The following is a 16732-nucleotide window of genomic DNA, read 5'->3' on the forward strand; positions in this document are numbered from 1 at the left end:
TCAAAAGCATTTGTATTTACAAAATTGGAATTTTAAGGCCTACACCAGGGGTGTCCACACTCGGTCCTGGAGGGCCGGTGTAATAAGAAAAGTTTTAATTCTCAATTTCAATATCAACTGTGATTTCTTGGATTTACTCATTTTTTTAAAGTAAGTGGTTGTAAACAATTAATTTGGATTGAATTTAAACAAACAAATTAAGCTGAACATTACTAAATTTAATCAGTCTACATGACAACTGTTTTATTTGACAGCAACATGGCAGAAAGGTAGTACTTTTTGAAAAGCATTCCAAAGCACTGCGTCTAGCATTTTTACATGTGTTCTCTATGTATGTCCCTTCGGTTGTTCCAGTACTGTGGATTTTCTGTCTAACTTCAGTGACTGGCACATCTAGACTCTCTGTATTCATAGTCTGAGTGCAGGAACCAAACCGTGATGCCTGTAATGCAGCAATGCCCGAAAAATACATGCACCTTTACACATTTAGTGTTAACTTAAAATTATACCTTGACTACACCAAGTCAAGTCGAGCTTTGTCCTGTGACCGATAAGGTCGGTCTTACTGTAGTTGCATAGCTGATATGTTTTATAGGTCAGCTCTGTATAGTAAAGCGCTGCATCTCTACCTATAGACACATCTCGAGTCCCACAGAGCCACTTTCCGGCATAAAGAAACAGAAAGACTGTCAGCGCCTTGATGAAAACGCAGGGATTCAGGTGTGAAACAGGTGGCTTTCTGAAAAGAAGAGTCTGCAAAATCACACAGGACGTGTCTTTTGTGTTTGGTGCTGTTATTGTGCTCCAATGTGGGGCGTCTTCACTTCTCAAGGTCTAACTATGTATATTTCCGCTTTGGGCTTCTTTTGTGCTGTGCAAAATGGGGCCGAGGAGTAATTTTGCCCATTTTCTTTCCCAGAGGAAAACTAGTGGTGAAAAAAAGTGGATGTCCTGAAGGCCAGTTTGAGGCACATTAATGTCCTCATTTGGCTTTGATAGGTGTGAGTCAGGAGACGGGTCGCAGCAGGCCTCGTCCTCACACCTCTGAAACGTTTGAGAAGGAGGCCTGATTGAAACAGACACTCATTTTATCTTACAGACAGTCCCCGAGTTGCATAATGCATGTTAGTGGTGCTCAAGAGAGGTTGATAAAGCTTTGGTTCCTCATTAAGGTGCCAATTTACTTAAAGGAACAGTCCTTTTCTGGAAATAGGATCATTGTACAGCTTCCCCAGAGTTTTACAATTTTTTTAGTCCATTCAGACGATCTCCGGGTCTGGCTGAAGCATGTTTAGCTTAGCTTAGCATTAATCATTGAACTGGATTAGACCATTCGTGTTTCATTTATTTCATGTTTAACATTTTTTTTTTTTTTTTTTTTTTTTTTTTTAGATTTTGAGCAAGATTTTGAACAAATTTTCTCAAAGCTTAAGTTAAATTGACAGATTTCTAAAAAAAAAAAAAAAAAAAAAGTTTGCTTTCTCTAGTGGACATCATGGAAATGCCATTGGTTCATGGTGATGGAATAGATGGGCGTGGCTCTTAAGCTGCACCACTTTGTACATAATTATATTATATTCAGTTCAGTTCCAAAGTCGCCTTATAAATTACGCTTTATGTCAGAGTCAAATTGTAAACACGATACTGATTTATATAATAAAATGCTAATAAAAAATACCCAAATTAAAGTTTTGTCTTAAAATTTAAAATGACACACAAGTACATTTTGCAATACTGCAACACGCAATACTGTGCTTTTTCTTAAAATATTGTGATTTATTTATAAATTCGACTTAAAAACAAAAAAATTAAGCTAATGAATAACTAGTAATTTTAACCTTGTTTTAAAAATAGTAAAAAAAAAAAAAAAGATATTTTAATTTCATTCTAAAAATTAATTCTCTGCAAAACAAACCTCTCTGAGACACTGAAAGCAGTAAGGGTGGGATGAAATATTGATATGCCGATATTTCCGGCTGTGATACATTATCAACACTTTAGCGCCAAGTATTGATAATTATCTAAACGTACACAAGGTCTGAACTAATTAATCAGTCTTTCACTGACTGCAGTAGTTTACTGCTTTGACTTCAGTACACCCAGCAGGTGTATCAGTAATAGCGGATCAACAATACGTTGGATGAGCCAGTGCAAAGGTGAAAATCCCTGGCATACGTATGCCTTGTATCCAAGGCATTTGTGTGTTTCGGACATCACAGCTCTCTCGAATCTTCTGCTAGTTCCTCTCTGACAGACCCGCTTTCACTTCGCTAGATCGCTCGGGATCAGTGCTGTGAGACTTAAGGGTGTCACGATCCTACAAATCCTCGATTCCATTACATTTTCGATTCTAAAGTCACGGTTCGATTCTCGTTTTAAAAAAGAAAAAATTGAAAGCACAAGCTATGCCATTTTAAGACTTTTATGCAATATAGTAATGTCTGACCTTTGTGTGTTGTGACAGTCATGAAGCTCTGAAGGTCCAGCAATCTGTAGTCAATGCTACTAAATGTGCACTGCTAAGACATTCAATAACTTTCTCCTTCACATTGTTGTAAGCAGAGCGTGACTAGCACGTGTTTTTTCTGCATCCATGTTAACAGATTAGAGCTGTCATAGCACACGCAGCAGCAGCACGAGGCGTGAGCGTCGCTGAAGCAGCAGTGTTTCACGCGATAGTTTCGGTGCTGAGTCTATTTTTGCTGTGCTGCTCACGCTCAATTAAAGTGACAGTGCATTAATAATGACCTAAACACATTGAATTACAGAAAAAAGTAGCAATTTTACCCAATAAATGTGTAAATAATATCAACTGATTTATATATAGTCAATCATATAAACTTAAACGATTAAAAACTGCAACACATTTATTTCGGCCTGAACTACAAAACCAAATGTAAAACAATTTTAGTATCAGTTTTGCTTAAGTTGCACACTAGTGTTGCAGGAGAGGGGAAATGCTATTTATGGGAGTTGTAGTCCATAGGGAAGTGTATTGTGGGTAGTGTAGTTCGACACGCATGCTGGATGATGTGAACTCGCTGTGTGCTGTGCAGCTAAAGCAGAGGAAGAAAGTTTTATTCGGCTTTGATTTATGTTCACTCAAGTTATTCCACCCGGGAGCTGTTTGCACTGTGAACCTGACAACACAAAAATAAGTAAAAGAAGGGCAAGCATTTATTACTCCATCTCATCCTTTGCACGAGCTGTTACCCTGCTGCTGGACATTACTGAAGCGGAGACAGTAAAACTAGTTTGATCATGTATAAATATGATTATAATTATATTCTATAACTATTATTATAACTAGGTCTACATCATCCTGACTATTAAAAACAAAATTAAATGATATCACAGGCGATTGTCTTCTGAGTGCACCAGACATGAATGACACTCTTCACAGAGCTTGAGAAGCAGACAGTACTGTATAATGTATATCATTTGTAAAATAAAGACTTGCCGGTTAAAGAAACAACATAGGAGCAGGTTGCCGTAGGCCTTGGTGCAGATGAAAAAAAAAAAAGTGTATTTGTATATAGAGAGAGATATGTAACTAGATAGAATAGACAGAGATAGATTGATCTGTGCAGCAGCTGCCGAAGATCTGCGCGCTGCAGACGCAGCTGGTGTGAAACACCTGCGTGCTGCTTCTGCTCTTCATACACGATGCGCACGCACTGACGCACTTTCGCTTGCGGTGTGAAACAGGCGTTAGGTTGACTCGCAGCAATTTAACAAGCATGTTGTTTTTTTTTCGCTTGGCAAGCCAAGCTGACCTGATATGGGGCGTGGCAGCATCAACGATTCTATTTTTTGATTCGATCGATTTGATTCTATTAAAAATTCGCGAAATCGCAACACCCTTAGTGAGACTTCATATAGGAATATGTGCTCAAACTGGTAAAATACATTTTAGATAAAGATATCAATAGGACATAATGATATCATTTGGAGGGCCTTGCGTTTATTCAACCAATACAGTCCATGGGAAAGTCATGTAAATGATATTATGAAAACTTTGGTTGAAATAGGCTATTAAAGAAAAAACAAAACTGTTAAAATGACTTTTTAATTTGATTACTAACTAATGTTGTCCACTGCTGGAGACATTATATGTGCTCAAAGGACTCTGTGACCACCTTTATGAGCATTCTGATCAGTTATGGCCCGTTTCCACTGACTGGTACAGTACAGTACAGTGCAGTACGGGTCGGTACGGGTCACCTTTATCAGGCTTGCGTTTCCACTGCCTAAAGGGTATCAAGGGTACCCTTTTGGTGGGCGTGGTGTACGTCAGAAAGTTCCGGTCGATGTTATTCTCGCTCAAGGAAATGTCTACAGTAAAGCTGTACAGGTCGTTCACATATCATACGACATGTACATCTCACAAAACAGATGCTTTACACACATAAATACTTGTGTATAAATGTTCATTACTAACCTCTCTATAAACATGATTTGATTATAACTGCAGATCATTGACAAAATAGCCTACTGTAACATCTGAAATTATATAAAATAAATAAATAAATGCAACATATATGAACACATAGAGGCCCTGGCAGTCTCCGATACCTTACCAATTACATAAAAAATACACACATCATATATTTAGTCCTTATTTGGGTTCAAAAATGACATGCAACATATAGCCCACAGTCAGAGCAAACCTCTCATCTGTATCTTTAATGTTTGCCAGCACATGTAACCTTGTTAGAAATTAATTCAGTTATTCCGAGTTCATAATTGTCCAAAAGGTGATGATAATAGTTACCATTCGCAGTTTGTTTATATTTTAGGTCGCTGAAAATTTATTATTATTTTTTTCCGGCTTCTCTTTTGTTTTTTCATGCGTCCATTTCTGAAAGGATCGTATGTCAAAAGCATTATAATAATCGCATGCATGTTAATATCATCAGCTCAAGAAGTTAGTTATTTCAAATATAGATGCGCGATCGTGAGTTCTCTGGAGAAAGTGAAACTGCTCACACTTTTAGACGACCTCGTAGAAAACAAAAACAGGACATGGCAGATTTTGTTCTTCTTGGCTTTGTGGCTGTTCATCAATTCAAAAATGGTTTATTCAACCATGGCTCGGTATTAAATGTTTTTAGTGTTATGATGTTATGTCTCAGCTGTGTATTTAAAAATGCTGGTTTCTTTGTTTTCATTCTTCTGCTTGTGTATGTGCGAGTGACGCTTCTCTGTAAACCAATAGCGTTCAGCTGCGAGTCTAGCTCTGGCTTTTGGTACCTTTTTGTTGTACTAGGTACCCTTTGCAAAAAGTGCCCAAATAGTGGCACGGTATGGTTTGCTTTAGGTGCCTTTTGACAGTGGAAACGGCCATAAAAGCATACTGAACCATACCGTACCAGACCACTCAGTGGAAACGGGCCATTACTGTTCTTTAAAATTTATATATATTCATCTAGTGCAGGCGTGACCAACCCTGTTCCTGGTGATCGACCTTTCTGCAGATTTCAGTTGCAACCCATATCAAACACACCTGCCTGTAATTTTCCAGTGCTGTTCTGGTCCTAATTAATTGGTTCAGGTGCGTTTGATCAGGGTTTGAGCTGAACTTTGCAGGAAGGTCGATCTCCAGGAGCAGGGTTGAGCACCACTGATCTAGTGGGAATGCATGATTTTGCATTTAAAAAAATAAACCAGGGCTAAGCATAAAATGCATCAAACATGTTAGCCAAGTCATAGGTAATAGTTGTCTTAACATTACTGAAAACTAGAAAGCAATAAATTGCTACTTTGAATTTAAGTGTTTTCTTTAATGTGTATTTCACAAAATCGAGCTGCTGCTGTCGTGACTAATTTAGAGATGTGGCCTTTTCAGTCACAAACTGCTCTCTGCACATCAGCATTTTTAAGCTTGTTTGACCTTGTATTGCAATTCTATAAAACAAGTGTTGTTAATAAAAGAAAATTCATATTATAATTTTTTGATGCATTTTTCCTCATTTATTTACAAATATCGTGATTTATCGTGGATTGGTTTTCTTGTGATATTTCACAGAATCGCTGACATTGTGATATCATCACAATATTTTGCCCCCGATGTTGATATATCATGAGTTAGCCTGTGATTCCCACCACTAGAAAACAGATATCATGAGCTCCTGGTGTGTAAATGACACAATGCTGCGCTTCACTGTAAAACTGCTAGATTGTACATTTATTTAAGATCAAAGCAGTGTGACAGTGTTTCTATTTGATTTGAATTAATCCTGCAGCACACAATAGGTCACAATTACTGTAAAACTCCAGCATACACAACGAGTTAAAAATAGATTAAAATAACAGTGCTTCTTAAAGTGGTGTAATTGAAACCACACAACTTTTTCAACACGTTTAAGTACACTGCGCCTTTAACAGCTTTTCCTTACAATCTGAAAGTCATTCGGCTATCAGGTTCACAGTGGAAGGGCAAACAAACATCATTTAGCTCTGTTCTCCTACAGTCTGCGTACAGTAACATTATCAAGCCAAACTCAATGAGGGATGAAGCGAGAGAGAGAGAGAGAGAGAGAGAGAGAGAGAGAGAGAGAGAGAGAGAGAGAGAGAGCGAGCGAGAGCGAGCGCAAGAGAACTAGGGGTCATTTGGGGCTGTTTGGATTTTCCATGTGTGATTTCCAGCAGACTGGTGTGATGTTTCCAGCCAGCAAAACCATGTTAGGACACAGTCAGACTCTCTCTTTCTCTCTCTCTCAAACACACACAGGAAACATGCTTAATTGCTCCCATTAAAGAAAACGGCTCCAAACCAACTCCTTCCACTTTGTGTTTCCAGTTTGGCTTTTCTGTCGTTGAAGGAGTTTTTTTTCTCTTTAGAGCTCTTGTTAAGTGCTGGACTCGAGTATATGTGTTCACTTTCACTGTGACTCCAGACTAGCCAAGTCTGTAGCAGCAGTTTCTTCCATGTGAAACGCATTTAGAGTTCATTGTGCGGAATAATTTTAGGGGAATATATTTCAGGGGAGTGGTTTGGTGTTACCCAGAGTAGCCCCGGTGATGTCATTTTAAGAGAAAAGTTTTAATTAATTTGTTTTTCTTTTTTTTTCTTTTTTTGTATTGCTGAACAAGATAAATTGCTCACAATACACACCAGCACATTTAAAGGGATTGATTATTCATTTTACCTGATACTATGAATATACTAAGTGATAATAGTTTTTTCTTTCTTTTTTTACATACATTTTACTGCCTATTATTATTTTTATAATATTAATAAATATGAATTCTAATTAGCTTTTTAGAACAGCTGGTAGGGATTACACTGAGCTTTTTCTGGGGTTTCTGACATCACAAACCTTAATTTACCGCTTTCAAGGTATACCGCGGTTTGTAAAAATCAAGGTTTTAAAACCACCAAAAGTTTCTGCTATACCGTTCCTAAGGTATGTGTGAGATTTTTTATTTACGTTTTTTTTAGCACAACAGTATCTCCAGAAGAAAAGATATTCATTCATTTATTCATTTTCTTTTAGGCGTAGTCCCTTTATTAATCTGGGGTCGCCACAGCGCAATGAATCGTCAACTTATCCAGCACATTTTTACGCAGCCGCAACCCATCTCTGGGAAACATCCACACACACACACTCATTCACACCAGTACCCTATGGGTACCCAATTCACCTGTACCGCATGTCTTTGGACTGTGGGGGAAACCGGATCATCCGAAGGAAACCCATACGGGAGAACATGCAATCTCCACACAGAAAGGCCAACTGATGCAGCCGAGGCTCGAACCTGTGACCTTCTTGCTGAGAGGCGACAGCACTACCTACTGCGTCACTGTGTCGCCAAAAGATATTCAAAGATGCCATTCTAAATTGTAAATAAATGTGTTTTTGAAACACATGAAGACAGCAAAAGTCGGTAATTGATTTTGATTATTTAGCCTGACATGTTTACTGCTCGAAAATTTTATAAAGGTTTCTTAAAATAAAATATATTTTGGTAAAAAAAATTTTTTTTTACTCAGACAGTTAGTCTTTGTTCACCCGCTGCCCGTTTAAAATCATTTTCTACCCGATCATTACCGCTAAATTTAGATGTGGTTTTCAAAATCTCAAGTTTAAATTGGGCACTACCTAAAGAGAGAGATAACAGATAAAACCGTAGGTTGTACTAGGATTGCAGACTAAATGTCAGAATTCATACAAATTAGTCACTAAATCAAAAAGTTATGAATTGCTGTGAGATCGTGTTGGAAATAAAACTTTGAAATTAGCTGACTGATCCCACCTATGAATCAAAAATTTTTTGGTACAGTTTTGCTCCATCCGATCATCTCCTCCCAGCTTTGCTTTCAGTGAATGATGTCGTCAGTTTTGGCGGGCAGGGGGCTGAGAGGGCGTCCACTGCAAGAGAAAAGACTGTCCGTCACGCTCTCTTGCCATCTGGCCTTGAGTCTGAAAGTGGCTTGTGGACGGAGGGGTGTCATCGGACAGCTGGCTAACCCTAATCAGATGCTAGCAGACGTGCGTGTGTGTGTAAGAGAGAGAGTTTGTGTATGCGCGTTTGTGTGCTATATGTCTCTGTGTGTTATTTGTGTGTGTGTGTGTGTGTGTGTGTGTGTGTGTCCTGCTCTCAGGGAAACACCTGCATTGAATCTGCAGATAATATCAGTATAATCTGACTGACTCCAGAGAGCTGATTGTTCAGATCACCATCTGCTTTTTGCCGGTTGACCTTTACTTGTAAGCATATGGCCGTTTGTGGTTCTTCGTGCGCTCCATGTGCAGGTAGATGATCCCAATGCCTTGATTTGTCCCTGTCAGATTCCAGATCAGGGTTTGTTTTCTGAAAGATGGGGTGATGCATTTATTTTTTTTACTTTAGGCATGGCTAAGAACAGTTTTTCTTGGTTCAGATTTCTTAGTCTTGCTGGACTGAAAAGGGTTGTCTGAATTGAGTTTTTTTCTAGAGAAAATATGTAGTAAAATTTGTATTTGACCTGCTGTATAATTCTTTTTCAATTAAAAAAAATGTTTATAAAATTCAAAAGCTAAACAAATTAAAATATTATCATAGTACTATAAACTTAAAAATGTAATTAAAATGTTTGTATTTTTAAATGTATACTATTATTTTTTATGTTGTTTTCAGCATTTTGTAAATTCACGATAATATAATAAAATAATGATATAGAATAATAATAGGTGTTTATTATCACACAAATAAAGCCAAATATAATGCAAGTATTTTTATATTTGACAAATATTTAGGTTACAAAATTGCTTATTGATAAGAAGTGAATTTACACATATTTGTGTTGTTCAAATGACCCATATGAGTGCTTTTCATTTGGGAAATGAAAAAGGAGATGTTTTGAAGAATGTTCAAGCTGCTCCCTTTTCCTAAAGTCAGAGACTATCAAGTTTGTCTAAGTACTCTTTTCTTAGATTCATATTCCAACATAGTGTAACAAATATTACATGTTTATTGTATTGCATTTTTTTTTCATATTACATTTGTAGTCTTTTGCCTCCATCATATCATTCAAATTGTATTTAAATGTAAACTTGATTAAAATTACTTAATTGAACTAATTTCAATAATTCTAATTTAGCTGATTTAAATATATTTGCCTCTGCGTTGTCATTTAAAACACATTTTACATAAATTATTATTATTGTTAGCAACTTTTTGTTTAATTTTGTTTAATTTGTGTAAAATGTATTACTGTATTCAATTTAAAATGCGAGTTGAAATTTAAATATTATATTTTATAATAAATATAATTTAATTCCTTTTTTGTTAGGTTTAAGTAACTTATTTTTTATAGAATATGCATTGTAACTTAATAAATGCATTTATAGAATTTATTTCAATGACCCTATTCAATTCAATTTTTTAATGTTGATTTATTAGTCATTCTTAAAAGTATTTTCTTTTTAATTTAACTTATTAATGAATACTTCAAGATTTGTTATGTACAAAAATGTGTGTGGCATGCCAAATAACTAATACAAATACATGAATATTTGCACGTATATTTTATTTTTATTTTTTTTATTTAATGCAGTTTATATAGCAACAAATAGTAAACAAATTTGGTAAACAAATGGTAAAAAATAGGTAAAAAAACAAACAAAAAAACAAATAAGATATTCCTACATGCACTTTTTTTTCTAAATTTCATGCAAAAACACTTATGTTGTTGAAATTTATTATTAGGATATATCCACATGTAAATAGTTGATGGCAGTGGTTATCATCAGCTATGACTATTGCAGTCTTAGTGTAGTCAGTTTAGTCTCGTCATTTCTCCTCCAGAAAGTGTTTGTATTGTTGGTTTTGCTCATTGTGATTGTAATAAGGAGCTCAGTCATCCATCAGGCTTGCAGGACAACAGTCATTGTCCCAGAAACCTTGGGGTTTGTGCTCTACCCGTTCCGTCACACCCGGAGTAACACCCCGATACTTGTGGGTCACTTCAGACGGTCACAACCGCCTTTATAAGCTAAACTCTGATCTTTTGTCCAATTTCGTCATTTTTCTGAGGGGTATTTCAGATGATAAGTGTGAGACACGCGTCAGACTCGGACCCCTGAGGTGGAAAATTCTCTTCACATTGAAGTGTTAATGAGATTTTAATCAGTTTGTTTGTGGTTATACCAAATTGTTTTTATTTTTTCAATAAAAAAAGACACATTAGGTAAAATAATTAATTAGTTTTAGATGGTTTGTAAAATAAATTTTGTGCATTATCTGTGTAATCAATTGTAATACAACTGAATTTTATTAAAATTGTGTTTTATTGTATTTTTATGATAACTACTATTAACAATTTAATGATAATTATTATTATTATTATTATTATTATTATTATTATTATTATTATTACATCATGTTGCAAAAAAAAACTAAGCTTTTATGGTAATAATAAAATCATATTATTATTATTATTATTATTATTATTATTAATATTATTGTCCTAAAAGTCAATCTGTGTATAAAAATAACAGTAACAGCTATAATACCAATATTACTGTTATTATTGTTTTTTATCAATTAACAGATATTTTTTATATAGTTTCTAATAAACAATTTACGTTTTGTATTTTTTTATTTTTGTATATAATAACCACCATAACAATATTATTTCAGCTGTGTTGTATTGTAATTGTTTTGTATTTTTTCATACTGTGTAAGTTGATATCAGACAATAATCTCACCTAGTCTTTATTTTTGTATTAATGCATTTAATCTATTAATGCATTCCATTCATTCATTTATTTCATCAGGAAAATATGATGCAGAGTAAATGAATGGTGAATTTCTAAATGAAGTTCTTTTTCCCAGTCAGTAACAATTTTGTGGCATCAATAAAATTGTAAAAGTGCTCTTAACAGCTGACCTAGTTTTTTGAAGATATTTGATATATTCAAGTAAGAAACATGCTGAAACACAAGTTTAAAATATGTAATGATGACAGAGGTGTGACTTTTTTAGCTGAACTGTGACTTGTAGGCATTACACCTGTTGCTTTAGAAATCACATTCTTCTGGTGTAGAAGACTGATGGCAGATGAACCTGACAACACACAATGATTGACGTGGTCTTTACATATCCGCATAGAGTTTAAGATATGTATAGAACTAAAATGATTTGATAACATTTTATTTTTCATTTTATTAAATAAATGTATTTTATTTTATTTATTTTTTTAAATTGTATTTTATTTTTTATTTAAATTTTATTTAATTAATTCAATTAATTTTATTTTATTTAAGTGATTTCAAGCCCTTTTTTCTAATGAATGCAAAATAAGTAATTTAGAAAAAAGTTAGAAACCTGTAACTATTGACTTCCCAAGTAGTACAAATAATGTGGATGTCAATGCTTACAAGTTTCCTGCATTTTTCAAGGTATCTTATTTTGTGTTTAACAGAAAAAGGACAGGTTTGTGACAAGTAAAGGATTAGTAAATTCTAACAGAATTTTCGGTTTCGGTTGAATCATCTCTTTAACAAGTTCAAATTTGAGTATACTTTAAAATGGATAATTAGTTTCATTTAGTCACTATTAATTGATCAAATTTACAGAAAATGTACTATATCATGATCTGTATCATTAATGCATTGCTCTCTGTAATGCTAGATTGTTCCAAGGTATGTTATGCCCAAAATTGCCTAAAATTAGTAATGCATGATATTTTATATAAGGGCTGCACCATATTGGTAAAAACTGACACTGCAATATTTTGTAGTTCTGCGATATATATTGCGATATTAATATAATTTCTCAATGTGACTTGGAAATAATTCATTTTGTTGGGGAGTGCATCTGCATAACATCCAAAAAATAAATGAATTAAAGCACAGATGAAAACAACAGAACAAAGGTAAAATTTAAATAAACAGTGCTTTGTTTTTCGGTGGGATCTAACAAAATTGAGGTACAATTCCTTTATTAAATCTGAAACAGGACTGTATTGTCTTTATTTTCAAAATAAATCAACATAATTATTCTTTGTAAAAGTGACAAACTTGATCATTTCTTCTGATTTGCTTTAAATCGCAGGCTTTAAAAACACATTAAAGTAAAAATCTTTCACACTTAGATTATGATTCAAATTTACAATGACTCCACAGATCATTTGTACTAAACTGTGGTTCCTGGTTAATTATAAACCCAACTTGACATTGCAAATCCTGCGATTATTGACAGTGCATATGTGCACATTGCAAAATATCAATGCTGAAACAATACATTGTGCAGTCTATATATATATATATATATATATATATATATATATATATATATATATATATATATATATATATATATATCATAGTTGTATATATCACGTCATAGTTAGCAGAGTAAAGACAGTTGACTTTGTCCATTCACAAAATGATGACAGAGACTGCATAATAAGCCCTTAAAAGAGAAAAGATTACATTATTTTCAAACTACAGCTAGTCAAATCAATATTAAATTGGTAAGTGATATTCTAAAGGGTGTCGCACACCAGATGCGCCGCTCAGCGCTTCATGAGAGTTGAAAGTATCACACACCAGACAAGCACATTCGCATATTATTTAAAATGAAACTATTTAGAAGGCGCTCTATGGTGTGGCAGAAATATGAACAGTCAAAAGTGCCACGGACAGCACTTTTGGTGTGTGACCCTCTTTAGTCGATTTCTCTCTTTTCATGTTGTAGTGCTGCATGTATACCATAGTAATTATAGTGTATTAAATGTGAGATTGGACTCGCATATCAGGAAAGTGTGTATTTTGTGTTGGCCACTTTGTATAACCTTGAGTTACTTTTTGGTTGGCCATCTGTTGCTAATACGTATCCTGTCTTTGTTACTGCAGACTAGTTCAGTAAAAAGAAAGAAGAAATACCTGCATGTTTAGCATGTTTCCTTATCGCAAACGCAACAGTAATCTGGTAGTGTTTGCGCTGCTTTGGCTTTTTCTGGATTAATTATTGTGATCTCTCGACTGCAACAGAGACATACTGGGAAATCTCTGTAGACTGATGGCATTTCATGCTCTTCAGCCTTATAATCTTAAAATGTGAGCAAAATCAGCTGTTTTGTTATTACTTTAGACATTACGCTAGAGAATCATTCAAATACTAGCTCTAAAGTGACGTTGGTGAATTAGTAATGGCTTCTGCTGTTCTGATGTCAGCTGCAAATGTGAATGAATGGTGGAAGAAAATTGTTTCCTCTTACAAAAGGGTTTTGAGACTCTCTGTGTTTAATTTTCTTGTTTATACACACTATTATGCCATCGAACTGATGTATAAACGCCATACCACACGAGTATCAGTGTGATGTGTCTGTATATCATCACTGGTGGGACAATAAGGCACTCGGCCGCACAGCCATATCGCACTGCTACTTGTGTGAGATTGCTCATATATATTATACTACATGTCCTATATTGTAATGTGAGATTTTTGTCTGGACTGTTTGTAGTAGGATTGGGCAATAACTAAACAGAGTTTGGTTGTTGTTCTCTCTGTCTGTAAACGAGTATGAACTGATGCTCCTTCAGTCCTGATGCTGCTTCTCTGCTGTTGACCAACTCCAGGGCTCTCTTTGATCAGTTTCTGCTTTGGTTTTTTTTGTCTGCAGACTCCACAGGGGAGACTCTCCAAACTAAACACTCGTCTGTTTCTCTGTCCCTGTACGTCCCCTTTTCTCTGCGCAGCTTGTTTTGCAGGTTTGCCAAGTCCAGCTGAGCATGTTTTCAAGAGGCTGAAAAGAATGAATTATGCAGCAATAAAGCATGCTTACAGCTGGCCGTTTCCAGAGGCTTTGATCCGCGAGCGCAGTCTGCATGAATGCCCGCATTGTGTGTGTGTGTGTGTGTGTGTGTGTGTGTGTGTGTGTGTGTGTGTGTGTGTGTGTGTGTGTGTGTGTGTGTGTGTGTGTGTGTGTGTGTGTGTGTGTGTGTGTGTGTGTGTGTGTGTGTGTGTGTGTGTGTGTGTGTGTGTGTGTGGACACGCGTGTTTGTGTTTGGAAGAATAGAGAGGCCTAGGTCTGGGTTAGAGGAGATTACACTGCAGGCACGTCGGGTGAAGACTGGCTGGAGAAACTGCACACCGGCTCACTGTCACCATATTGTCCTTAAAGCAATAGATTGACATGAAGGGAATTTACACAGGGTCGTGTAGTTCAGACTGTCCATATAGAGTGCTTTTCATCCGGGAAATAAAAAAGGAGATGTTTTGAAGAATGTTCATGCTGCTCTATTTTTTTAACTTAAAGACAGAGGCTGTCAAATTTGAAGGGCTCTTTTCATAGATCCATAAGCTAACATTGTGTAATGAATAAAAGTTATGCATGTATAGTCTTTTACCTCCATCATATCATTAAAATTGCATTAAAATGTTAAATTAGTACAATTAAGCAGTTTTAATCAACTCGTTTCAAGTATTCATTGAAATTTAACTGACTTAATTTACATTATGCATAAATTGGCTTACACAGTGTCATTCAAAGCACATTTAAAATGCTAATTTAGTCAAGTGAATAAAAATGATATACTGTGCATCTAGAATGTATTCATAGCGCTTCACTTTTCCACATTTTTTTTTATGTTAGTCTTATTCCAAAACGGGTCAAATTCGTTTATTTCCTCAAGATTCTACACACAATACCCCATAATGACAATGTGAATGAAGATTCTTTGAAATTGTTGCACATTTATTAAAAATAAAAAACCTGAAAAATCAGATGTACAGAAGTATTCACAGCCTTTGCTCAATACTTTGTTGATGCACTTTTGACACTTATGGATGATGGAGGCCACTGTGCCCATTTGAACTTTCAGAGCAGCGGAAATTTTTCTGTAACCTTCCCCAGCCATGTGCCTCAAGACAATCCTGTCTTGGAGGTCTACAGACAATTCCTTTGTCTTCATTCTTGGTTTTGCTTTGACATGCACTGTCAACCCTGGGACCTTATTTAAACAGGTGTATGCCCTTTTCAAATCATGTCCAATCAACTGAATTGAGCACAGGTGAACTTCAATGAAGCAGCTGAAACATCTCAAGAATGATCAGTGGAAACAGAATGTATACATAAAAAAGTCTTTTATTTTTTTTGCTTTCGTATGCTTAGTTCATATTAAATTTTTAATTTGTATTTAGTCTTTTTAAAAGCATTTAATTTGTATTTAATTTAGTAATAACATTTGTATAACATATAGAAAAGAGGCCAGCTAGTGAAGCGCTATGCAGGTAAACCTCATTCCTCTGACCTGAAAAAGTGCTCTAGCGACAGACGCTAGAAGCCATGGTCTTTCGCCTCCTTGTTAGAGCAACCGACTCCCATGCAAAGAATTGCCGGTTTGATCCCAGCTCAGCGCGGGTTGAGTGCAGTAGGACTTGTGGGTTACAAATAAATTAATGTGGATATAGTGCACTGTTAGATATATTATTACACATAAATAATTTCTTTTTATTGTTTTCATATGCTTAAGAATATTTTTCTTAATTTAATTTGGTTATAATGTTTTACTAAACTTTGTTTGTTATGTATTTAATTTAATTTTGTTCTCCCAATCGTTTGCACATTTACATCTGTGAATTATAGTCAGAATTATTTACCCCCCCCCCCCCTTTTTTTTTTCTTTTTTAAATATTTCCCAAATGATGTTTAAGTGCTAGGAAATTTTCACAGCATGTCTGATAATATTTGTTCTTCTAGGTCTTTTATTCTTAAGTCTTATTTGTTTTATTTCGGCTAGAATAAAAGCAGTTTTTTAAAAAAAAAATTAAAAATTGAAGGTCAAAAACATTAGCCTGTTTAAGCTAATTTAAGCCCGATAGTCTATAGAACAAACCATCATTATACAATAACTTGCCTATTTTTCCTAACCTGCCTAGTTAACCTAATTAACCTAGTTAAGCCTTTAAATCTCACTTTAAGCTGTATAGTAATGTCTGGAAAAATATAAAGTCAAATATTATTTACTGTCATCATGGCAAAGATAAAATAAATGAGTTATTAAAACTATTATGTTTAGAAATGTGTTGAAAAAAAATTCCTCGTTAAACAAATTAACAGGGGGGCTAATAATTCTGACTCCAAATGTATATACTTTTTTTAATATAAAATATATATTATTTATAATAATATTGTATTATTTTTGTAACCTTAAACGAAGTGTCACAGCAATACTAAAGCAAAAAAGTGCCTCACTAAAATAATGACCATAAAATAATGTCATCCACCAACAAGCAT

At 34.9% G+C, this 16732-nt stretch overlaps 1 protein-coding gene across 3 annotated transcripts in view; it reads left to right on the forward strand.

Annotated features, from left to right (window-relative positions):
• Positions 1-16732, forward strand: part of tead1a (TEA domain family member 1a) — a 79690-nt gene that overhangs the window by 38984 nt on the left and 23974 nt on the right.

Source organism: Danio rerio, chromosome 25 (assembly GCF_049306965.1).
Source record: "Danio rerio strain Tuebingen ecotype United States chromosome 25, GRCz12tu, whole genome shotgun sequence".
Lineage (NCBI taxonomy): Eukaryota > Metazoa > Chordata > Actinopteri > Cypriniformes > Danionidae > Danio > Danio rerio.